Source organism: Eriocheir sinensis, chromosome 10 (genome assembly GCF_024679095.1).
Source record: "Eriocheir sinensis breed Jianghai 21 chromosome 10, ASM2467909v1, whole genome shotgun sequence".
Classification (NCBI taxonomy): Eukaryota; Metazoa; Arthropoda; class Malacostraca; order Decapoda; family Varunidae; genus Eriocheir; species Eriocheir sinensis.
Genome location: NC_066518.1, coordinates 16,425,000 through 16,448,604, shown reverse-complemented (window position 1 = coordinate 16,448,604; position 23,605 = coordinate 16,425,000). Strand labels below are relative to the sequence as shown.

General features: G+C 44.4%; 2 long non-coding RNA genes across 3 annotated transcripts; one reads left to right on the top strand and one right to left on the bottom strand.

Moving 5' to 3' along the window:
* The first annotated feature begins 21,358 nt into the window (after positions 1–21,358).
* LOC126996650 (uncharacterized) lies at positions 21,359–23,141 on the top strand. Of its 2 annotated transcripts, XR_007751326.1 has the most exons (4): positions 21,359–21,469; positions 21,701–22,693; positions 22,830–22,896; positions 23,023–23,141. It is a non-coding gene; the product is annotated as an uncharacterized LOC126996650 (long non-coding RNA). The 2 variants fall into 2 exon arrangements; XR_007751327.1 differs by lacking the exon at positions 22,830–22,896 and having other exon boundaries at positions 21,360–21,469.
* Positions 21,822–23,188, bottom strand: LOC126996649 (uncharacterized). Its single transcript, XR_007751325.1, has 3 exons — positions 23,051–23,188; positions 22,658–22,987; positions 21,822–22,589 (listed from the first exon to the last, which is right to left on the bottom strand). It is a non-coding gene; the product is annotated as an uncharacterized LOC126996649 (long non-coding RNA).
* Between the last annotated feature and the right edge of the window lie 417 nt (positions 23,189–23,605).

Here is a 23,605-nt window from a genome sequence, read left to right as displayed (position 1 = left end):
AAGGGGAGAGAGATTTATATTTTTTCCTTATGATTATATCAAGTTCATTTCGTTTCGAAAAGAAAACGAATCCAGGGAAGTGTGTTTAAGAAGGCAGGAAGATGCATGTGAGGGGAGCCGTGAATGGGTAATGCTTGATGTCTCTGGCTGCTGCTGTTCCTGAGCTCCGTTCGGCTTAGGAAAAATGGAACGAGGGTTTAGAGCTAGAGGGAGAGATCAGAAGAGGCGTGGGCGTTCTCTACTGGCAGTCGGCGTCCCTTCGACCTCTTCTCGCTTTAATAAGGATGGCAGGACCGAGACGAGGGTTGCTGGGTAAGGAGGACAAAGGCGTGGAGGCGTTTGCCCTTGTCTCCGTATCAAGAAGAATAAGAGACGAAGTTGAAGATGGCAAAGGTCTGCTGGTTGATCTCTTTGGCTGCCTGTGTGCCCAAGCATCATTCGTGGTGGAGGGTATTGGGGTCAGGAGGGCGAGGGCGTGTTGGTCGGTATTGCTCTTAGGTCCATTTCGTATAAAGAAGAAACGGCGAAACAAAGGTGGAGGAGGCAAAGGCCTGCTGGCTGATATCTTTGGTTGTTGCTCTTCGTCCCCGCCGAGGCAGAGCCACTCTACCATTACCTTCTCCTTCGGGCAAACATTTATTGAACGTGAGCCTTGAGAGAGTAGGGGACGCGAGGCCCTTGTTTGTCTTCGGCCTGACGTCACCGTGGCGTCTCATCTCTACTTGAGTTGCTTGTCCGAAATGTGACCCAGGAGACGATATGTAAAAATGCTGGTGAATCAGATTTCTCTTTGTCATTAATTAAACATCTTGGATTCAGAGTCCGTTCATAACACTCAAGTTTGAATATGCTGCCATGTGTTCGCTTATCCCAATGAGTTGTTGAGGTGCGAGTAGAGACAGCACCGTGTGAACAGCAACTATTTGCCGTGCCGGCCATGCGAAGGTCTTATGACAACACGGTTGAGACAAATACAGAACGGAGTAAAGAACGGAGTACTTCCTGGCGCCCTGGAGGAGGAGAACGAGGTATTAGCGCGCTGGAAGAATTTGAAGGGACGCTGCAGGTGGGGGTTGCGTAGACGGGCCACGCCCCCCACATGCCCCGCCACAGGCAATGAGAGCCTCTTCCCGGTGATGCTAACGAGGCCTATTGAGCGGGCCGCAGTGTCCGGCTGAGGTTCACACCGCCTTTGGGCCTCGAGGGCAGGTCGAGTTCCATTGCTCCCCGCAGGGCGAAGTGTGTCCTGTAAACACGAGGGATGGAGAGTCTTCATTTGGGTACACTGAGGGGGAGGTGCCGCGCCTCGTATCCTGTGGCAGGGGGACTCAATGCTTGCCTATCTTTTAACGAATATACGCGTTGTCTTCCCTTCCCTGGCCTAAACTTTATCTGTTTACGTACGTAACTGGAAGTAGACATAAATTTATGACAATGCACATAAAAATACTGGAGATATCAGTATGCCTAGGGCACCCTTTCTTCAACAGATAGGTGGATTTTCATAATAAGTTCGGTTAATCAAAGCCTAAGGGGAGAATTAAACGAGATATACCTCGCTCCTGAAGATCGTAAAGAAGCAAATCAGTCGGGACAAGGGCGTATTAAACTTGAGGACGAAAGAGAAACAGACACACCGGTTCTAACGGCGCCCCGTTCGTGCCACTCCACCCCGGAAGGCAGCCGTCGCCTCACTCTATCTCAGCCATTTGTCCCCAGACGCCAGTAGCGACCGAAGCTTTGTTCTCCTTTGTTCGCCTTTTAATGTTTGTCGTCGGGGATATTTCGGAACCCCGTAACATCCCCTCTACTCGTAATCCTCCTGTAAGTCCTCAACTCGTAGATTTCAAGGAGGAGAATATTGAATTTAGGGACAGTCATATCCCATAGGCTTCCAGAGTCACTAGAACTGATGATCACAATGCACCCAGCTGGCAGGCGCACTTTTACGGTACTGACGACATTTGTGTATTCTAGGCGCATGGGCGGCGGTGACGGGGAAGCGGCACGCAGGTCTGTTCGGGCAAGGTCAGCGCGTCGCCTCCTCCCGCACGGCTTTATTTATCAGCGCCACTCTCGTCCCTGGGAAGCCTTCGCTGCCCCGCCTCGTCCACGGGCATTAGGAGAGGCTCATAAATATCAGATCTGGCGCCACGAGGACTTGTTTCCCATGTCCGGGGCTGCTGCGTCGACTTGTTTCTCTGAGAGTTCCGTTTGTCTAGTTGTCAGCGAGTATTATTGTGTTAGGAGTGTGTGCATCCTTAAGGGTTGGGGTAAAGTTGAAAGAAACCTTATTGTAACCTTTTGGACACGTTTGTATAAGGCTCAGTTCATTTGGTAGTCAACAAAACTTAAGATGTTGCGTACAAATTTATATCTCTGCACCTATTTTTTTCAATATTTATACCTATTTTTATATGGCGCAAGACGAAGTAAAACTTATTATTACAATTCTTCTTCTTCTTCTTCTTCTTCTTCTTCTTCTCATCATCATTATTATCATTATTATTATCATTATTATCAAATTTATCATTATTATTATTATTATTATTATTATTATTATTATTATTATCATTATCATTATCATTATCATTATCATTATTATTATTATTATTATTATTATTATTATTATTATTATCATTAATATTATTAAAAATGTTTAAAACTGAAGGGCAGAGAAGCTTAGGCTGTCGCCTCAGCCGGGGCTAATCCTGTTAAGGTGGTCAGGTGTGTCTCCTTTACCATTACGAAAGTTCATTTAGGAGGTAACTAATTTTCTCATTGTCTCTGCCGGACAAGTAGCACACCGGTACAAAAGGTGTTTGAAAATATTGGTAAGCTGTGACAGCCCATAATCTGCCGACGCGAGCCGCCATTTAAACCCCGTTACGGAATACGCCAATAGGAAGAATTTCGAGGCTTATTGAACCTCGATCGTGTGTATGGTGACAGAGCAAAGGATCTTATCAGCGTTTCATTTTCATGGAGACAAAATTATAAATTTTCTGGAATTCATTGAATGCAGGACGTTTGTTTGTATTTTGCTTGTTTGTGTATTTTGCTTGTGTGTGTATTTTGTGTATTATGTATGGATGTTTGTTTGTGTGTGTGTGTGTGTGTGTGTGTGTGTGTGTGTGTGTGTGTGTGTGTGTGTGTGTGTGTGTGTGTGTGTGTGTGTGTGTGTGTGTGTGTGTGTGTGTGTGTGTGTGTGTGTGTTCAGAATTGTTTGTTTTTCCTTGGATAACTTTCCTTCGTTCATATTAAAGTAATTGCTATTTTTTTACATTAAAATATGTAAGATGTACCCGGCTGAGAGACCTTAAAGAGGCTCGTTCTCCCACCACCACCACCACCACGACCACCACCACCACCACCACCACCCCGTAACAACACACGCACGGAATAGAGAACGTTATAATATATAGATTATGCGTCTGGCACCCTCTTCCTACCCACCCTCCCACAGACCCTTGCCTGTCGCAGCGCCTCATCAGCCCGCTACTTTATTGCTCACCGGCGCCTAATTAGGCTGGAGGTGACTGGCAGGTATGAGTATTTAGAACTAAACCCGGCGCCGCGAGAGATATTCAATTTACTCCTCTTCTCATAAAGTGTTGTTTTAGAGGCGAGGAGAGGCTGCCGTGTCTTTTCCCGCTGAGATAAAGTAAGGATAAGATTCAGGAGTATATTCAGAAACTGTCACTGGTATCCATCTTTTCGCCAGCTGAAATAAAATACGTTAGTTTATTTCAGCTGGCAAAACTGTAATATCGAAAAGATGGATGCCAGTGACAGTTTCGCGGCGCCTCTGTTCAGCTGTAAGTATTCATATCTGCCAGTCGCCTACAGCCCTCATTAGCCGTAGAGCAACAGAGTAGCGGACTGGTAAGACGCAGAGACAGGTGAGGGTCTGGGGGAAAGTGAAAGGGCGGGAGGGAGGACGTGCGATAGACAGTCTATATATTATAACATTATTTTCCCCGTGCGTGTTGTTATCGGGTGGTAGTAATAGCTGCCGGTGCTATTTTTCAGGATTAGAACACGATGGAACTTTCATTGGTATCCACCATTAGTGTCACCTCTTGCCGTAGTGATAAAGTCAACCTTTTTGCTGAAGGGGCTGGGGCGAGGTGATATCCACCGCCAAGTGTTGCGATTCTGGATTTTGAGAATTAGGATGTGTATGCACCTTCACCAGTGGTGGGCACCGCTAACCGAAAAGTTAGCTTCGCTAACTGGTACTCCACTAACTAAAAAGTTAGCTTCGCTTACGCTAAACCGCTGAACTGATAAAGAAATTAGTGGAAGCTAACGCTAACCGCTAACCGCTAACTTTTTAAATGGATTTAGCTTTGGTTTAGTATTTTGGCACTAAAACCCTTAAAAACAGACCTAGTGATCTGAAATTTAAATACATTGTAGCTTAGACATAGAGCTTTCCAGAAAGGTATAGTATGCCAAAATCAGATGATGATAAAGTTGAACACAAACAAAACAAACAAACAAACAAGCAGTAACAACAAGAGAAGAGAAAGAAGCCTCCAGTTTATCCTAAATCCGTATATTTTACCAAAGATTTCCCCAAATTTACGCATTTTTTACTTTATTTCCATAAATGACACTTTTCTTTTTATTATTTTAAGTTTATTTCTCGTTAGTTGAAAATATCGAGTTCTTATTATTAAATCCCGAGTTCAAAGAGATGGAAATGGAAGATGTATTACCCTAAAATACCAAAAAGTGCCCCTAATAATTGTCCCATTACCCTACTTTAAGGCGTAATTTACCCAAAAGTGGAAACCCTGGAATTATTGCGCCATGTGGCTCAACTGGTGCTGTGTCTGTCCACAACGGACAAGAATAAAACTGTATGAATTTTTTAGTGGACTTGAAATTAGCGGAGGAGGAGCTACATTTAGCGGAAGCTAATTGGTCCTCTAACTGTTTCCAAAGTTAGCAAAAACGCTAATCAGCTAAGGAAAAAGTCAGCTTTGCTAATTAATGGTTAGCGGATTAGCGGAACCGTGCCCACTACTGAACTTCACTATAACCCCGTATTTCATCTCTCTCATCCCTAATGAAAGAGAAGGTTACTGGCTATCGATGCATTCAGATTTAAACAAGAATTTGCGGTCTTGCTTTGTCTTGTTGATTGGGTGTCTGCCAACCATTAAGACGCTCAGATTTCAACAGTATTATACGGTCCTTTACTATTCCATCTTTGCCTTTAATGATAAAATGCCTACCACAGCTTTCAACATGTTCAAACGTCCAAAGTAATTCCCTCACTGTGACCCGTGTCGGCATGCAGCTCCACAATATTCCTCGAACATTTCAACGAGCGGCAGAAGTAAAAGGAAAGCTCACCTCAATCTCTTTTTGTGTTGAAAACCCGTTAAAGGCAGCGAGGCCGAAATGCTGCCTCGAAAACGTAGGTGATCACGTTGGAGGTCACCGTAGGAAAAGAAAGTTAGATTGGGTTTTACAGCTGAGCGGGCGAGACTTTCCGTCATTTGTTGGCCGCCGACCAGCACCTCTTGCGCCTGAATTACTGATCGACTTTACACTTAGGAACCCGCTGCTGATGCTTCCGACGCTCTCTGAATACACGCTGATAACAGCTGACCTGTTGTCTTTTTCTACCCCACCCTCGGCTTCTCTTCTTTGCTTTTTTCTTCTTTTCTTTCTCTCTCTTCGATTCTTGACGTTTCCCTTTTACCCTAACTGCATTTCCATGGTGGCTTTTCAGATGGCGTTATATACTAGCTCGCCATATTATAAGTTATCGTCTGTACCTCGTCTTGTTCGTCGCCAGCTTGCCCCTGTGTTTTTAAAGCCGTCCCATCCCCCCCTAACTTGGCTTTTCCCCTTCCACAAGGGTTTTCCATTGATTCTCTCTCTCTCTCTCTCTCTCTCTCTCTCTCTCTCTCTCTCTCTCTCTCTCTCTCTCTCTCTCTCTCTCTCTCTCTCTCTCTCTCTCTCTCTCTCTCTCTCTCTCTCTCTCTCTCTCTCTCTCTCTCTCTCTCTCTCTCTCTCTCTCTCTCTCTCTCTCTCTCTCTCTCTCTTTTTTGCAGAATGTTGGCTAGGCAGACAAGCAGGGGATGTCCATTTCCCTTTAGGGCGCTTAACCTCCCCTCTCTTTCTCTCTCTCATAGATTACTTCATTCTTTTAATGTTTTCTTTCAGCGTGGGGTTGATGTAAATAAATGTTTAGCCATCGGGCGGGGCAGGGCTGGGAGTACCGGGGCTGTTGGAGGCAGCACGGGTGGTGAAAGGCGATGGTGAGAGATAAATTACAACTGCAATTCAGGAGGAGAGGAGCGTAGGCGGTGGGATCAATTACTGAGGCTAGGCGAGGAGAGCAGAGCGGGGCAAGTTTTTATGGGATGTAGAAGTGACTGGAAACTGTACTAATATTTAAGCTGAAGGCCAAAAAACTAAATGGGTAGTGAGGAGAGAGACAGTTTCAGTAGGTGAGAGGAGGAATGGCAAAAATCGGAAAAAACAGGCACGGTGATGAAATTTAAAGACAAATAACTGCGACTACTTAGAAACACTGGCCAGAGAGGAATGTTGTATACAAAGTAACCTCTTCCAAAAATTGTTCTTATCTTTATAAGAAACTAAGAAGAATGTACGATGGCCGTGCACATCGAAGAGTCAACGGGATACATCATGGGCCTTAAAAACGGCACTCATTGAGTGCCATCATCATTCATGCGTAGAGAGAGGGTAAAGGGAAGAAAATCCATCAGGCGAGAGAGTGCATGCATGCGTGCGTGAGTGTGTGTGTGTGTGTGTGTGTGTGTGTGTGTGTGTGTGTGTAAATATAATGCCTCGCCTTTAGCCTTTGTACTCCGGTTGGGACAGAGGGCGGCGGTGTGGGAAGGAGGGAGGCGGCATTAGGGAGAAACATGGCAGGGTGAGGATCGCAAAAGGTAGGGATGTACGTGTGTGTGTGTGTGTGTGTGTGTGTGTGTGTGTGTGTGTGTGTCTCTCTCTCCCGGGAGCGTATTGCTACTGTGTATTCTGTACCGAGGCTGTGGGTTTACAATTGCTTAATGTGTGGGTGTGGGTGTGTGGGTGAGTGAGGGAGTGTGGAGGGGGTTGTGGGGGGGATGGAGTGGGATACCAGTATCACGTGACTTGCCCCCACAAGGTCCGGTTTAGCTCTGTGACCTCAAAACTTAATATGTTCTCCAGAATTCTAGTTATTGCTCTCTCTCCGACAACAACAACAACAACAACAACAACAACAACAACAACAACAACAACAACAACAACAACAACAACAACAACGTGGATACAGTGAAAAAGGTGACGACCTGGTTGTACAAAAATGTTGAATGAGATGGCCTGTGATAGGTCCTCCACCTGCATGTTCCTCCTTTTTCCTTTCCCCTAATAATTCGTCTGCCTTACAGTATTTCGTGTTTCCTTTGCCCCTCAGCCTTCCGCCACGTCTACCGCTTACCCTGTTCATTCCTTCTTTTTTTCATGACGAAGACGCCATATCGACTGCCGGAGGGACCTTTCTCATTTCACAGCCTCTCATCGGATATCAGTTCTTGTTAGGATGACAGTCATTTTAAAAGTCACTTAAAACTTTAAAATAGTGATATGTCGATGTTCATGTTAAAGCTGGTGGTACTACAGTTATATTCAATATGTTGATATCCTTGTCGAAGCCACTGATGTTCATGTAATGGATGCTGATACTTTTGCAAAATATGTCGATCCCTGTGTTAAACCTGTTGATATACTCGAGCGTTATGTCGATATTCGTGCTGAAATTGTTGAAAGTCGTGTTATTTCTGCGATTCAGTAATACTCGCCATGTATGCACGTGTACATGTGTTACTGCTTAATTTTTTTATGCTCTTGTCCAGGGACTGAGGTGTGTGTTACGTTCAAATTCATAGATCACGTGAACTGAATTTATCTTAACAGGCAGAGGCAGCAAACAGTAGGAAAGTTTTTAGTGACCTTCGTATCACCAGAAAAAAAAAAAAACATGCAGCTGAGTGAAAAGTTTGCCTCAGGAACATTCATTTTGCGATCCTCTTTCCTCGGCCAACTCAGCGGGTCATCAAAAGTATGTCGAGTCACTCATAAATACTCCTGCGTGACGGAACTAAACACTGCAGGAGGAAATGTGTTATAGTTTCATATAGTTTACAGATAATTTTTACATATTCACGAGATTAATGGGGCCTGATTGTATAACCGGCCGTTAATACCTTTAGCATCACTGTTATGTGTGCCCGATTTCCATGTATACGTGCAGAGCTCTGGATATCGCAATGACGGTGGTGGTGATAATGGTGGTGGTCAGGACGCGAGAATGAGTCCAGTGTTGTGAAGGTGGTTGCTGTAGTAATTGTGGTGCTGGTGGTGATGTAGGGAAAACGCGTGTGAGCTCAGAAATATATGAGGTGGTGTTTGTGCTAGCGGTGGTGGTGGTGCTGCTGATGGAGATGTAGGGGATGCGAGAGTGAGCCCAGTGATATGTGTGACGATGGTTGTGATAGCGGTGGTAGTGGTGCTACTGGTGATGTAGGGGGTGAAAGAGTGAAGCCAGTGTTAAGTGATGGTGGCGTGGCTGGTGCTGGTGGTGTAAGGGATGCGAGAAGAGCACATTGATGTATACTGCATATCAGAGACGCGTTGCTGCCTGTCTGTTTATATGTCCGGCGTCGCAGCGTCCGGAGAGGCTCAACGGCTAGCGCACGATGGGAGCTTTTGAGTCCACCGAGCCAGTGTCCCGCGGTAGCCACGTGTATGGTCGTCTTACATGGAAAAGATGAGGAGGAGAGGAAGGAGGGGAAGGGGGAGATGAGGGATACAGATTGAAGGACTGTTGGAAATGGCTCTGACGCTCCTTCCTTAACACACTCCACACCACACCATTCCTCCGTCCCGGACAATACTACACCATGTCATTCCTGCTAGCACTGTCCAGCACCTCCGTGTATTCATTACCAAATCCACTACCACCACCACCTCCGTCACACTTCTAAACAGCAAATCAGTGTCACAATTCATATCCTTACATGTTCGATATTTTCCAGAAACTTTCACTCACATTTTCACTATCAGGACGCATCCTCATTGACAACTCATGGATTCTAATTAATTCCTGTAATGTATTTCCATGTGAAACTGGCCGGTGGGGTGGTGGCTGCGGGGTCAGCCCCGCCCTGCACCTTGCCACACACTCACAACACCTCTCGCTTCCTCTCATATGTCAGATATTTACTACCTTTAAATGAATTTAACTAAATAATTGGATAATACACAATAAGGTCATATAGTGTTCAGATTGTTTCGTTTTTAGGACAATAACAAAGATTTTGTATGAATACCACGACACTTGACAAAATTGCAATACAACATTGTCAAGTGCTGTGGTATTTATACAAAATCTTTGTTATTCTAATGTATATCCACATACACCCATTGTATTATTAATTAATTTAAGTGTTTGCTGGGCCCTTGGAAGGTCCGTTTGTGATTTCTCGGCGTTACGCCGTCTCGTCCCCCCCCCCCCCCACACACACATTTATTTCACCTCCTAAGTCGCACGTCCAAGCCATCAGCAAAGCTTCCTTCACCTCCGCTTCATCTCCAGTCCTCCTCCTCGTCCTCCTTCTCCTGCAGCCGCCAGTATAAACACAAGACGGATCCGTCTTGGGCCAATAAATGTTTCTCGTCCTTTTCTTTTGCTCCACGTCTTGTCGCGGCTTTCCTCCTCGCATGGCGGCGACGGCGGTGAGGTCTTGTTTTTCTGGCGCGATCTACGCTGTTCAGAGGAAATAAAGGAGGATGAAAGGTCTGATGAGCCGAGAGTCTGCACGAGGGGAAGGAAGTCTCTTACTGGCACTTTTTTTTCACAATGACAAGAGGAAGGGAGGATGTCTATGTGATATATCTCCAGTCACCCAAAGCAGACCCTTGTTGTTATGTTTCCTCGTCCTAAACGCAAAGTAGTTCCTCTCTCCCCTCTTACCCGTTATCGTCGTTTTCTTTCCCACAAATGACGAAAAGTGTGTGGTACTGACATATAATATTATTATATGCTATATTTTCGTCCTCACTCGTGTCCGTCGCTTCCTCTCTTATCAATCTCCATCTTTTTCTTTACAGGAACACCAGAAATGGAAGGTGGAACTGATGCACATCACTACTTCCTACTCCACACCCAAGTCTGTCCCTCGTCACTTATCGGGTCTCGTCTGCATCGCCCTCTTCACAACCACTCTTAGAGAGGCAATACTTGATGTCCCTTGCTCTGCTGCAGGAGTGACAGGTAATCAACTGTCATGTTCGCCGGGCTGAGCCGCGCGAGAAGGGGTGAGTGTTACGGTGCTGTGTGTTTGCCTATAATTTCCAGCCTCACTCCTTGTTCTTTCCTGCGCTGATGCCTGTGCTGTGGGGGAGAACAGCCGGGTGTGCCGGGTGCAATACAGCATTGTGGTGTATTAACCAGCGTTTATTTTTCGTATATGCAGGCCTCTGGGCCTGTCTGATATATCTGTTGATCTGTTGTTACATCGCTGATAATTTTCCTCGCTTTTGGTGTCGTCCTTTTCTTATCGTACACAAAACAAAAATATTTGAGGCTAAGGTCTGGGGGACAGTGTTTCCGGTACTTGGCTGCATGAGGCGCGGGCGGAATTTTTTTTCACGTTCGGCCTAAAGCTATGGTAGGCTGTATTAGTGGAGCCTGCTGGCGGGCCCCTGCCTATATTGGCGCAGGCAAGTGTTCTTACAGTGGCTCCATCTTGTTCATCTTACTCATCCATACTCATCTCAGTAACGCTTAGTGACGTCCTGCGGCTTTCTTTGGGCGTAACGGTGAGAAGGGAGGACAGGGGAATGAGAGGTGAGGCAGGGTGGGGTGATGATGCTCAGTGACGCCAAGTGACATCCTCCGGCTTTCAATAGGGTGAGGGGGGGGTTAGAGGAGGGCAGGGGACTGAGGGGTGAGACAGGTTGGGATGACGAGGCTCACTGACGCTTAGTGACGTCTTGCAGCCCCTTGGGGAGTGTCAGGGAGAGGGGAGAACAGGTGAGAAACAAATTAGGGGGCTGGGCAAAATGGGATAGGTTAGCGAGGGGGCAGAGTTGAAAGGCAGCGGCCAGTGCCAGGGTATGCCAAGGCAAGGGAGACCAGGACAAGATAGGCCAGGGCAAAGAAAGCCTAGCAGGTCAGGGCATGGCTGGGCAGGAAAGGTCAGGGTAGGACAGGGCCAGGCGACAGCACCGCTTGGCTCAGTTTTATTGTGGTTGGTGAAAATTGTGGTAGAAAAAGTACGTACATCACTAGTTGTAGCAGTAGTAGTAGGTGTTGTTGTTGGTGGTGGTGTTTTGGAAAAGTAGAAGGGACTAGTAGACAAAATGATGAAGTAGAAGTAAAGAAAAATAAGAAAATTCAATTAAATCAGTATGGTACTAAATAAATGTATATAATTAAGACATACACCACCACCTCCATTAAAACATGAAAGAACAAAGCATAGATATATACATTTTCGTCCTCGCAAAGGGTCTTAAGAAGACAACAATTTCAAAAGCCTCACAAAGCCAACGCAACACACTTCAAAAGAATCGCGTCCACATTAATGGCGACGAGAAACAGGTGAACATTATTGGTGTGCCGCGACACTTGTGGTATTTCGGTTCCGCCTCGCTGCTGCACGATTGAAGAAGGAATTATAAAAGACTGGAGCCGCGGGGGGAGGGGTGCGAAGTGTTAGAGGCGCAGGATTTGTGATTCAGGAAAGTCGTTTCACTGCCGCCGTGAAGAGGAAGAGGAAGTGTTAGAGACGCCGGATTGGTGGTTCAGGGAAATCATTTCATCGCTGGTCGTGAAGAGGCTCGAATTTTACGTTTCACTGAAGTTTAATGGTCAATACATGCAAGCTTTGATGTGTGTGTGTGTGTGTGTGTGTGTGTGTGTGTGTGTGTGTGTGTGTTGCGTTTGAAGTATTTACGTTTTTAGATTTTATTTCATCGTTTGTTGCTGGTGTTATTTATATTGGACCATATGTTGTATTACTGTTTCATAATAATTTATAGTATGTTATGGTCAGTAAACTCATGGTCAATGTGTGTGTGTGTGTGTGTTTTCGTTTTGTTTTGAGGTTTTCTTTGTTCGCTAGTGCATTTCCTATAGCTTTTCTATTATTTACATTGCTATACATAGTTATTTGTCATCATATTTGCATACCTGCTAACGCACTAGCCTCTCATACAATCTTTCGACACAATCTTCCAAACACCTATCCCCTATTCTTCGACAACACTCAGCTATCACCTTCTACAATAAACATCCTCTCGGCCTATCCTTAGCTCAAAATCTCAACTGCAGACTCACATCTCTTTTACTAAATCAGCTTCCTCGAGGTTTGGCGTTCTGTATCGTCTCCGCCATTTCTTCTCCCACGCACAGATGCTTTCCATATATAAACAGGGGCCTTGTCCGCCCTCGTATGGAGTATGCATCTCATGTGATGGGGTGCCCCACACACACAACTCTCTTGGACAGAGTGAAATCTAAGGCTCTTCGTCTCATCAGCTCCTCTCCTCTTACTGATAGTCTTCTACCTCTTAAATTCCGCCGCCATGTTACCTCTCTATCTTCTATCGATATTTTCATGCTGAGTGCTCTTCTGAACTTGCTGACTGCTTGCCTCCCCCTCTACCGCGTTCCCGCTGCACTCGACTTGTAATCTAGCTCATCCCCATACTGTCCAAACACCTTATGCAAGAATTAACCAGCATCTTCATTTTTTCATCCCTTACACTGGTAAACCCTGGAACAGCCTTCCTGCATCTGCATTTCCTCCTGCCTATAACTTGACCTCTTTCAAGAAGAGTGTATCAAGACACCTCTCCACCCGAAATTAACCTCTCTTTTGGCCACTCTTTACTTTTCACTTTTATGGGAGCAGTGATTACCGTACCACAGGCTTAAAACAAGTGATCATCCTTAGATGTTTTTTTTACTTTCTTGCTCATTAACGACTGGTAGGCTATATTTAGGAGGCGTGATACATGTATAGTCACTTTTTAAATGTGCCTTTTCAAATTTATTGACGTGCCTTAATTATTTTTTCACATTTTTTTAATGTATGTATATATATTTTCCTGGTGGTACGATAATATATTTTCCTGATGGCACGATAATGGTACGGAATCACGGTACGGTATTTTTACCGTACTGTACGGTATGGAAAAATAGCTGGCTGTATGGTACGAAATTACGGTACGGTATTTTTTTCAGGTACGGAGTGCGGTTAAAAATTAAGTACCGTACCGTACTGCCAGCCTTGCCTCCTGTACAGCTTCATTAAGGCCACGTTCATCTCCATCTCACAGACAGCAATGTTCAGGCATGCAGAAATAAATTGTGAAGCCGGGAGCCACTTACAACAACGCTGCCTTTTCTTCCCTTCCCTCCCAACGACTTCTTACTCTTTTTCCACTCTCTCACCCACTCTTCCATCCCATACCTTTTTACACCTCTCTCCCTCCCCTCTCCCTCACAACTACTACCCACACCTCCTAACATTTCTTATCCTCCTCATCCGCCTCACTGCTTCTCACTCTTCCCACCTATTTTCTCCCTTCATCACTCTTTCCTTCCCCGCAGTTTCCCTTTACTTGTCCCCATGCGTTTCACTGCTCCGTCACCTTCTCTCCCCTTCCATTCTCTCCCCAATTCCTCTCACTTTTTTCCCACCATCACTCCTCTCCCCTCTCACTGCTTCTTACTTTTTTCCCTCTTTATCCCCAGTCTCCCAAACTCTTATCACTGATAATAAATTATCTTCATTCCCTTTCAATTACTCCCAAATCTCAATCACTCCCATCCCATTCACCCTCTTTTCCTCCCCCATACACTTCTCTCATTCCTCCCCTAGCCATTTGCTTTCTCTCTCCACCGGCTCCTGTTTTCCGGAATAAAAATAATGTTATTTGGATTCATCAATCAGCAGTATAGGAAAGGTAGATCTGCGGGTACACAAAATCCGTGCAGCCCAATATCTCACTCTGGGTCACTGGAGTTATATTTCGAGTAATATAATACAGTCAGCTTATTGCTCGTTATCAAATTGCAGCTTCGGGAGCCGGTCGTTACTGTAGGGATTCTGCTTCGCTAATTTGATGAAGCAAATGGCGGGAATCGAGTGAGAGGAAATTCAGACCGGCACGCGGCAGTTTGAACACATGACGGCGAGAATGAAAAGGGAATTAATTATTTCCCGAGAGCTAATTGCGCGATGGGACGCGAGTGTTTCTGCGCAGCAAGTGTGTTTGTCGGGCGAGTGTGTGTACGCGGGTAGTGTTTGTATTGGGCGAGTGTGTTTGTTTGTGAGGCGAGTGTGTATACGCAGCAAGTGTGTTTGTCGGGCGAGTGTGTGTGCGCAGGAAGTGTTTGTGTTGTACGAGTATGTTTGTGGGACGAGTGTGTGTACGCGGGTAATGTTTGTGTTGTACGAGTGTGTGTACGCGGGGAATGTTTGTATTGTACGAGTGTGTTTGTTCGTGGGGCGAGTGTGTGTACGCTACGCAGGGAGTGTTTGTATTGTAAGAGTGTGTTTGTGTGGCGAGTGTGTGTACGCTAAGCAGGGAGTGTTTGTACTGGGCGAGTGTGCTAGGTGACGAATGCCAGGTTGATGGACTTAAGAGGATAAACGGTCAGGTGAGGTTGGGTAGGCGAATCGATGGCGTGAAATGACCTACGCACGGAAAACTGATGTAATTGTGTCTCTCTCTCTCTCTCTCTCTCTCTCTCTCTCTCTCTCTCTCTCTCTCTCTCTCTCTCTCTCTCTCTCTCTCTCTCTCTCTCTCTCTCTCTCTCTCTCTCTCTCTCTCTCTCTCTCTCTCTCTCTCTCTCTCTCTCTCTCTCTCTCTCTCTCTCTCTCTCTCTCTCTCTCTCTCTCTCTCTCTCTCTCTCTCTCTCTCTCTCTCTCTCTCTCTCTCTCTCTCTCTCTCTCTCTCTCTCTCTCTCTCTCTCTCTCTCTCTCTCTCTCTCTCTCTCTCTCTCTCTCTCTCTCTCTCTCTCTCTCTCTCTCTCTCTCTCTCTCTCTCTCTCTCTCTCTCTCTCTCTCCAACATATTACAGGCTTAGAGTGCCTTAATACGATAGATAACCATATATTCTTTCATCCTTAACGCGCATAGGAATCGAAATGATAATTAATGCCCTGTATTCAAGATAGACAACCGTAGCTTCATCCTCATCCCCATTCACTGTATAGTCTCCCCTTGCTGATGTTGAATGCAGGAATGAAGACAACCTTTTCCAACCCTTCATCATTTGGCTCTGTGTGATATGATGGTGATGCATACTCCTCTAAGTACTCTCCCTCTTTATTACCGTTCCATGCCCTCCTTCCCTTCCCTCCTTTCTTCCTTTACTAACACGCCCTGCCTCCCTCCCTCCTACCGTCTCCCTTTGCCTGCACATGTTGCTTCTTCCCTGCCTACCTCTCTCTTTCTCTCCATATGCAAGTAGCTGTGGTCGGGCTTAATTAAAAGGGGAAGAAAAACGAGGGAGGGGGTGATATACGTTCTTCCTCCTCCTCCTTTCCTCCTCCTTTCCACCTCTTTCTCCTCCTCCTCTTTCTTTCGCCTTTGCTGTCTTGTGTCTCTGACTCGTAGATTAGAGTAGATGGTAGCAACAACAAACAGCCTAGTTAGGACCAAGAGGTATGTTGCTGTCTGCTTGTCCTTTGTATTCCTCCTCCTCCTCCTCCTCTACTACCACTACTACTAATCCTCTTCCTCCTCTTTATACCACTCTCTTTAGAGTTTAGGCACTGCGCAGGTACCTAACCCACTATCTTCCTGCAACAGTCTTCCTCTAATTAAATCCGTGACCCGCCCAGGTGCGCCAGTTCCCGCCACGCTCCTGACGATGCGCCTTGCCCTTAACATCTTACCTCCGTGCTCTAACTGCTCTTGTTCCCCTTTTTGTCTTGTGTGTGTGTTAGTGTGCGTGTTCTGCTCTCACTGTATTGCGTTTGATTATCATACAGAAGCGCCGTCGTGGTCACCGATCCAGTGTCATCCTAGTATTGTTCCGTTCTGTGAGGTAGTGTTTGTCCGCTTGCCTGGTCGTGCCCTGTTCGCCTTCCTTTGTTACTGAGGCAGATTAAAACTTCTTCGGGCAAATCGCTTTAGCTTCTGTATATTTATTGAACTAGTGTTTGGGGGCCGCGTCTGGCAAGAGGATATAGGGCCGCTTTCACAGTCGTTTTGTTTGTTTTGATCGTTACCAATGGCGACGATCGCCGCTTTAGAATTTCCACGTAAAACTGGCCTATGGGGTAGTGGCGGCTGCGGGGTTATCCTTGCCCCGCACCTTACCACACACTCTCATCACCTCTCGCTTCCTCTGCAGCCGCCACTACCTCATAGGCCAGTTTCACGTGGAAAACTATAGCGGCGATCGGCGCCATTGGTAACGATCAAAACAAACAAAACGACTGTGAAAGTGGCCCCAAAAGTTTATAATGAGGGATTTAAATCCTAAGACTTTACCTATATTTAATCTGTAAAACTGATAAATAACTTTTGGTCCACATGTCAGCTGAGTGGAATAATAATTTATCACGAAGGAACTGCGGCTGTGGTTGTTTAATATCTTTCTTAACCCTTATATGCAAACAATATTTTTTTGTGACGCGTCTGCAAACAATGGGTGAATTTAACCCAATATTAAGAAAATTAAAAAAAAAGGTTACTCACTATTTATTAAATCCAAAACCAATTATTCAATTTTTGCTCAGTGAAACTTTTTATAAAATAGGATTCAAAACCAGTTATCCTATATAAATCAATACATATGGACTCTGATATATAGTGTGTTGATTAGTCATAAGATCATTTGTTAAAATGGCGTAGATAGTTTTCTAGAATTTTTTTTTTAATTTCTGCTGACTTATTGTGAAAATGTCGTTGGGTGGTAATATGGAACTGCATGTTTCATACTAGCACCACTCCATATCTCCAGGGTTTACCTCCCACACATCATATTTCCAGTTCCTGAGGCAAATAAGGTGTCATAGACGTTGCAAAGCTTCGAAACCATCTCTCTTGACTTCCTCTCCATACAAGGAGGCTTAAAGACCTCATTTGAAAAAAAGAATAGGTGGAGCTAGACAGGAGAAAGCACCTGCTCAAGGAACAGCATACAAAGGTAGAAGTAAGAAGATAAATATGTATCGGGAAACAGCATGGAGTCAAACAGACCTACACAGCAAAGAAAGGAGGCGCTGGAGGAAAAGGTGCGAATTTTTTTTTAAGACAGAAATGAGGATGAAAGTTCTAGTGAAGAAGGAGAGAATTGTTCTGTCTTCTGGAAGTTCGCAGGAAGAAATTGTGGGAGGCAGATCCTGGAGGCGATGATGCAGAATGCCTTTTTTCATCAGAAAAAATCACAAAGCCCAAATGAGGAGAACTACGGGTTCAGTGAGTGGCGCGCCGGCGATGGGCTCACATTAATTTTATTACACACACAAACCCCGAAATAAATGTTTAAGGAGATTTGAATTTTTGTCATTGTTAAAAATACTTTTATGCAAAAAATAATATAAGTTAGAAGTCACCTAAAACTACCTTGTGCGATTGTAGTGTTACATATTGTACGAGAATAGACAAAGGAAAAAAAATCCATTTCAAAAGTAAATATCGTTACCGGTATTACCGGTATTTTTTTAGGAAATACCGGTAGTAGCGGTATTATGACTTATACCGGGAAGAGGCGTACCGGTATTAGTTTAGAAAACCGATAGCGGCAATACCGGTATTTTTGTCGATACCGCACATCCATGTCTCCTCCATTCCTTTTTCAGTCCTCTCCCTTACCCTGGAGGTCTGGTGGCTCTTTGGGTAGGACGCTCGGCTCGGTACTGAATGGTTACCAGTTCGATCCTAGCTCACCCTTCGCACCTACCTAGCTCGGGGGATTATTTTTTTCGACTTTTACATCCTTTCTCTTACCTTTCACTTTCTTTTATTGTTTCTTTTTGTCTCGTTTCCTTCTCATTTTCTCTCCTTTTATTTTTCTTCCTTGCTCTTTCTCCTTTTGTTTTCCCTGCCTTCCCTTCGCTCTTTTCTCAAATCCTCTCCTTCTTGCTTTCTTTTCTTGTTATTTTTTCTCCTTTCTTGCACTGTTTTCTTCTCTTTTACTTCACTTGTTTTCTATTTCTTACCCTCCTCCTTCCTTTACTTCTTTCCTCTCTACTCTCACCGCGTTACCTTCTGATCCTTTTATACTTGATTGCCCTGTTCTTGCCTACATACACATATATATTTTTTTCCATTCCATCATTTATCATTCTTTTCATTGTTTTCTTCATATGTTTTATCCTACTCTTATTTCTCCCGCTTTTTTTCCTCTTCCTCAGTGGATTTATCTTCACCTCTCGTCTTTTCTCTTTTTTTTTCAGTTAATTTCTTTCCTCTCCTACCTCCTATCTTTCTCTCATTGTTTATATTTCTCCCATTCTCCTTCTCTAATTTATTTTTCCTTTTGACTCTCCCTTTCCCCTTTCTTCACCCCAAAGTCAGCTCACACACGCTTCCATAATAGTAACAACCAACTGGAACGCCGGCAGACTTTTCGGGAAGCTTCCAGGTAAACTAATTAGCGCCCGCATTACCCCGAAGTGGTCCTCGCAGCTGCCGTCCCAAGGCGCTGCAGACTCGCCGGAAGGAGGGCGAAGGGCCGAAGTTAAGGAGAAGAGAACGAGCGGGAGGAAAGAAAGGAATCGGAGTGGAGAGGAGGAGAGGGTGGGCGAAGGCTAAGTAAACGAGGAGCAGGTCGGGGAAATCATAAGAAGGTGGAGAGTTTGGGTGAAAGGGGTGAGGTTTAAAGAAGAATGGGATGAGTGTGAGAAAGTGAGAGGATGAGAAGGTAAGGATGGAAAGGCGGAGGTTACGTAGATAAAGGATGTGAGGAGGAAGTGAGAGGATCGGGGAGGGTAAAAATGATAGGGTGAAAGTTACGTAGAAAGGAATAAAGGGGAGTTGAGTGGAAAGGGAAAAGAGAATGGGGGAAAGAAAAAGAAAAGAAGCAGGTATAGACGAGAGGACGAATGGGTTAGTATAGTCAGTAAGGAAACTTTAGGGGTTAGAGGGTGTGTGGGTGAGCGAGAGGGTTAAGAGGGTTGAATAGAATGCGATGAGATGGGGATTGAAGGGGAAGAGAGTGAAGGGGAGGGAGGGAGAAGAGGAGGTCGGGGAAGAGGGTCAAGTTGGCTATTTTGGAATTCGATTCTCTTTAAACTTGTCTTAGGTTACCACGGCGCCGACAGGAGACAAAAAAGTGACGCCTGTTGGTGAGGAGAAGGAAGGTAAAGAGGAAGAAGAAGAAAAAATGAAGATAAAAAAGCAGAAAAAGAAAAGAGGAAAAGAAGGAGGAGGAGGAGGAGGATCATATTTACTCTCCCTACTTCTACTCCCTCCTCCCTCCCTTCCATTAAAGTCCATTTCGATGCATAAAAAAAGTGGTTCTGGTGGTGTTAGGTCTCCCGATCTCCTTGTCTGTTCCTGCTGATGGCGACGACGAGGTAGGAGGAAGAGGAGGAGGAAGAGGAGGAAACATGGAAACATGGAAACATGGACTAGCAGGCAGCAGAAAGCCTGTTGGCTCATAACTAGGCTGCCTGCGTTCAGTGATTTAATCAATCCGTTTGCCATAGGAGTGTCTTGCAGGGAAGGATTAAAGCACTTGTGTACCTACTCTTGGGAACGTTCAGTTCACTCCCGTTGCAGCAAAGTGGCGATCAATGCGTTTCTTGAAGGAGTTGATGGTCTCTGCGCTAACCACTTCTGCAGGAAGGCTGTTCCAGTGGCGAACAACTCTATTCGAGAAATAACTCCTGCCGATGTCGGTATTGCATCGCTTTGCTTGAATTGTTTTTCCGTTGTTTCTAGGAAGAGTTGGAGGAAGAGTTGGAGGAGGAGGAGGAGGAGTAAGAGGAGGAGGAGGAGGAGGAGGCTTAGGAATAAAAGGAAGAGGGAAATTGGTAGGGAATACATTTAAAAGAGGAGGAAGAGGAAGTGGAGGAGAAACAATTTGCTAAATAATAGATAACATGTTTGTAAATGTGATTAGTCTTATAGACGTCTAGCAAATAATAATGATGATGATAATAATAATAATAATAATAATAATAATAATAATAATAATAATAATAATAATAATAATAATAATAATAATAATAATAATAATAATAGTAATAAAAATAAGGATAATGTAATAATAATAATTATAATAATAATAATGATAATAATAATAACAATAATAATAATAATAATAATAATAATAATAATAATAATAATAATAATAATAATAATAATAATACTAATGATAATAATAATGATAATAATAATAATAATAGTACAAATATCAGTAGTTATACAAAGTCTCTTACTCTGCCACATTCAAGACACAGATAATCAAAAGGATAAAGATTGGGGAGCAGCGACGTAGCGATCTTTTTTTTTCTTTTTCTGTATCCTCTTATTTTGACCCTTGAGCTTTCTGTCTTCTGTGTTGAAAAAAAAAAAAGAAAGAAAAGAAAACTGCCAAGTCTGTACCTCATCGATTTCCATTTTTTTAGCAAGCACTTTATCATTGTTAGCTACCATTTATTATTTTATTTTTTTTACTTGACGCTTTTCTTCGTTTTATTTTTTGACTGCAGAGGGGGAGGGGGGGGAACCATTATAATCCAAATTATTCCTATTACTCTGTCCTACCTCCCCCCTCCCTCCCTCCCTCTTCTTGCCTCCCTGCCCCCGTCCTTCCCTTCCAGCTCAAGGTCGGACCGGAACTAAGGACTACACAATGAAAAAAAAATTGTGGCAGGAAAACGTGTAGGTAGAACTGACCATGACTGATGACGGACTAGATAAGTAAACAAATAAATAAGATGAACAAATAAGCTAAACAAATAAAAGATATAGAGATAGAACTTATTTTTATTTACGCGGATTTTTTTATTTAATAATCTACTTTTGCCCTTGAGCTGCTTCCTTAACTGCAAATAGAAAAAAAAAGATGGATAGATAAACATAATGATAGATACCCATGCAGATAAATAGATAAAGAGTCACACAAATACATGTTCGATCGTTAGATGATTTGATAGTTAGTTAATAGGTAGTCGAATAGTACCCTTGTATAGTACCCTTAGTTAATAGGTAGTTTAATAGTTAGACAGTTTGAATTAGTTAGTTCGTTAATTTTACTGTATTCTGTATTTGTTTATTTATTTATTTATTTGGATTATTTTTTTGTTTTTGTTTTATTTTATTTTCTTTTTTTCTTTTTTTGTTTCTTTTTCCTTTTCTTTTCTTTATCTTTTTCTTTGTTTTCTTGCTGTTGTTTTTCTTTTTTGATGTTCTTTTATTTCATATCATCCTCTTGTTGATGTTCATTGGTCTGGGTGAGCCGCTTTCCTCCCAGAAGAGACCCACCCATAATTTTGGTGATGTTAATTAGGGGCCGAAAGGTGGATGATGTTTCTTATATTTTTCTTCTCTTGATGTGTTTTTCTTCTTGTTTTTCTTTTCCGATGTTTTTTTTCTGTTCCTTTTCTTTTTATTTCTTTTCTTCGTGTTTTTTAATGTTCTTTTATTTCATATCATCCTCTTGTTGATGTTCTTCGTTGGTCTAGGTGAGCCGCTTTCCTCCCAGAAGAGACCCACCCATAATTTTGGTGATGTTAGTTTGGGGCCGAATGGTGGATGATGTTTCTTTGTATGTTACTTTTCTTGATGTTCTGTTATTGCTGTTACTTTTCTTTTGCGATGTTTTTTTGCTCTTTTTTCCCCTATTTTTTGGTGTTCTTTTCTATATCATCCCTCTTTGATGTTCTTTGGTCTGGATGAGCCTCTTTCTCCCCAGAAAAGACCCACCCATAATTTTGGTGATGTTAGTTTGGGTCCGAATGGTGGATGATGTTTCTTTGTATGTTACTTTTCTTGACGTTGTTCTGTTATTGTTGTTACTTTTCTTTTGCGATGTTTTTTTCTTTTTCCCATTTTTTTGGTGTTCCTTTCTATATCATCCCTTTTTGATGTTCTTTGGTCTGGATGAGCCTCTTTCTCCCCAGAAAAGACTCACCCATAATTTTGGAGATGGTAGGGCCTGAAGGTGGATGATCTGTTTTTTTTTTTTTTTTTTTTCTTGATGTTTTGTTACTATATTTTCCTTTTCTGGTGTTCCTTTTTATTTTCCTTTTCTTTGGTGTTCCCATCACGTGGATTGTCTACGACATCTAACGAGCACCACAAGCCCCGGTTTATTGTTCGGAGTTTGCTCTCCTAGGCAGACTGCCTACCACGGCTGACGAGCTCCACCTGCCCGGGTTTATTGTTCGGAGTTTGCTCTCCTAGGCAGACTGCCTACCACGGCTGACGAGCTCCACCTGCCCGGGTTTATTGTTCGGAGTTTGCTCTCCTAGGCAGACTGCCTACCACGGCTGACGAGCTCCACCTGCCCGGGTTTATTGTTCGGAGTTTGCTCTCCTAGGCAGATTGCCCACCACGGCTGACGAGCTCCACCTGCCCGGGTTTTATGATCGGAGTTTGCTCTCCTAGGTGTATTACCTATGACGGCTCACGAGCCCAACCTGCCCGGGTTTATTGTTCGGAGTTTGCTCTCCTAGGTGTATTACCTATGACGGCTCACGAGCCCAACCTGCCCGGGTTTATTGTTCGGAGTTTGCTCTCCTAGGTGTATTACCTATGACGGCTCACGAGCCCAACCTGCCCGGGTTTATTGTTCGGAGTTTGCTCTCCTAGGTGAATTGCCTACCACGGCTAACGAACCTCACCTGCCCGGGTTTGTAATCGGAGTTTGCTCTCCTAGGTGAACTGCTTTCGCTAACGACCTCCACCTGCCCGGGTTTGTAATCGGAGTTTGCTCTCCTAGATGAATTGCTTTCGCTAACGACCTCCACCTACCCGGGTTTGTAATCGGAGTTTGCTCTCCTAGGTGAACTGCTCACGCTAACGACCTCCACCTGCCCGGTTTTGTAATCGGAGTTTGCTCTCCTAGATGAACTGCTTTCGCTAACGACCTCCACCTGCCCGGGTTTATTGTTCGGAGTTTGCTCTCCTAGGTGTATTACCTATGACGGCTCACGAGCCCAACCTGCCCGGGTTTATTGTTCGGAGTTTGCTCTCCTAGGTGAATTGCCTACCACGGCTAACGAACCTCACCTGCCCGGGTTTGTTGTTCGGAGTTTGCTCTCCTAGGCAGATTGCCTACCACGGCTAACGAGCCCCACCTGCCCGGCGTTGTAGCCGAAAGATCTCCGGCACCTCCGTCGGGGTCCCGATGGACGCCGAGGCGCCCTGCCGGGAGCCCTCCAGTCCTGCCATGCTTGCCTGGGAGACCTTGGGCTCGCTGGCGCTCCACCGCCCCGCCGATTCGAATAGGGCGGATACAAGAACTCGCTTCTTAAAACTACCAGACTGGATTATAAAATTAATCATAAATGCCGTGAAGGCGCCGGTCACCGCGCTTATCGGTTCTTGGATGAAGGACCGATGGGCCTCAGGGACGCGCACAAGCA